The following is a 2,572-nucleotide window of genomic DNA, read 5'->3' as shown; positions in this document are numbered from 1 at the left end:
AGTTATGACACAACATTTTTCTTTCTTAACGTATTTTCTAAAATTTTTCATTATATTTTACAAACTAATTTATTTTTACTGAATATTTTAACAATGTTTTTATTGTTCATTTTTGTTTTGAAATGATATTGTTGTAGATAACTTATTTCGTAATTAATTTATGTATTATATAAGGAAGTAAAAAGTCGAATATGTCATAAAGTAATACGAGCATTTTTGTTGCAATTTTGCATAATTATTTTTAAATAGGTGACTGGATAGACAACTCTGCATGTTTATTAAAATTGTATTATATATAAAACACTTCGATTATTTGAAATGAAANGGCGTAGTCGAACGGTACACACTCGGTAAGTAATCCTATAATTTTTTGTCTATAGCATAGTTTATACAGATTATTCCCAAAAAATTATACGTATTTTGGAAATGTTGAGTGGAATTAGTCTAGAATCGGTTAATTTTATAGAAGAAAACCTTTCAAACAGCCTTAGTCCGTAAAGTTTCCACCTATCGGGCTGCGATTGACTCATGTATTTAATCGTTCCTACAACGTAATTTTCGGTTAGCGTGGAACGTATCTAAGCGTTATAGGGGGGTCTACTGTAGAATAATTGTAATCTATTCTTAGTGACACTTGACTTATCGCCTAAAGGTGCACGAACATGGGCCGACTGATAGTCCGGTCAACTCTTTGATGGCCGGATGGCCGGGCGGTCAAGGTGACAGTCTAGCGCTCTGGGGGACTTAGGATCGTATCCAGACGGGTCGAAAAATCCCCAGGAATTTTTCGGGGTTAGTCCGTTCGGATATTGTCGGGTCCCGTCCCTCACCACCCGGCCGCCCCATTGTGGGCCTGGCCGAACCCATAATGAGCCTGCTAAAAAAGAGGCTTTCTTGGGGCCCACGGGGCCAAAAGAATTTAAAAAAAAAGCCTTGATAACTCATCGCTGGTGATGCAGACTGCCTAATCAACCATTAGCCCACTGACGTATAACTTGCTCCCAATTTGACTGCTGATTTAACAAGAGCCTGACCAGATTTAAAATGGCAGCAAGTTATTGTTCCGGTATCTGAATAAAAGCATAAAAAAATATAAAAATAAGTTGCTGCGTTTTATGTAATTGAGAAAGACGTTTTGTTTTTCTATGGCATGATTTTCCTGATAAAATAATGGCATGTATTTGAGAAAAAACTTTGTTGAAATTCAACAAAGCAACTGTGATAGGCCGCGTTTCTTTATGTAGCAAGAGTGTAGCGAAAATGACGTTACGAGCAGCTATCGCTACACGTCGCTGCATTTTAAGAAACGCTTTCCGCTCGAGCTAAACGTGGATGCCGTAATCTATCCTTTAATTCCAGTTATAGCCGAAAGTAGTGCAAACTAGTAACTAGAAAGTATAGATAGTTAGTTAAAAAAAACTACAATACAGTAATTAAATAAAAAGATATAAAGAATTGAGCATTTATCTTTCCATAAATGTGAACAAAGTAAGGAGATAGAAGATATATAATTATATTTAAAATATAGTATTTTTTTATTCTTTAGATAACTTTCAGAGTCATTTTATAAAATTTAATTCTTCTTAATCTTTCCATAATATTTTTATCAACAGTCACTCCGACTTTTTTATTTTTACAGCATAATATCGTATTATGCACACAAGCGTCCATTTTGCTTTACGCGTGTAGCGGACGTAAAAGCTGCTTTAACTTTGCTTGCAGCCACCCCTTGCAGCAAACGTTTAGAAACGGTTCGCTACATTATAGCGCTTCATTAAGAAACACCTTGCTGTGTAGCGATCAAGCAGCGCTGCATAAAGAAACGCGACCATAAGAAAACGAAATAACTATAGTATTGCCAGATCAGACATTAAAAATAGTACAAATTTTAATAATTATTCTATTTCGTACATTTCAATTAAAATTCCCGGCAGTTTAAAAATTTATTGAAATAAATAAGCTTAAAATTTTTTGTGTAGTTTTTTATTATTATTTTTAAACTCTTTCCGCCCTGTGGGCATTAAGAGGACCTCTTTTCAGTAGACCAATTATGGGTTCGGCCAGGCTCACAACGGGACGGCCGGGTGGTTAGGAACGAGGCCCGACATATCCGGACGGACCACCCCCCGAAAAATTCCTGGGGATTTTCGATCCGTTCGAAATCGATCCCGGGTCCCCCAGAGCGGTAGGCTGCCACCTCAGCCGCTCGGCCATTCGGCCTTAAATTTTTTGTGTAGTATCAGAGTCGGTAGATTAACTGGTCTTTCGACTTCCTATCTTCGCTCGTTGCTAGAATCAACTAGAGACAAATGTTACCACCAGGGGCACTGCAATCACTACAAGACCGCTAGATCGAATCCCTGTGAGGTCGAATGTTTTCTTTTTATTGAAAGATATATAACCTTCGAGTTCGATTTCATAATTTTTATATGCATTTTATTATAAGAATGAAAAAGCTTTTATTTAAACCCAAAACCAGGTTTATGGATAAATAAATGACACTTAATAAAACATTAAACACCTTCCATCGCTGAGAAATGTTTATTTAATAAAACACTAACATTTTCAGCCT

This window comes from Centruroides sculpturatus, unplaced genomic scaffold, assembly GCF_000671375.1.
Source record: "Centruroides sculpturatus isolate CEXI.00-Female unplaced genomic scaffold, Cexi_2.0 scaffold713, whole genome shotgun sequence".
Lineage (NCBI taxonomy): Eukaryota > Metazoa > Arthropoda > Arachnida > Scorpiones > Buthidae > Centruroides > Centruroides sculpturatus.
This window is presented reverse-complemented; position numbering follows the sequence as displayed.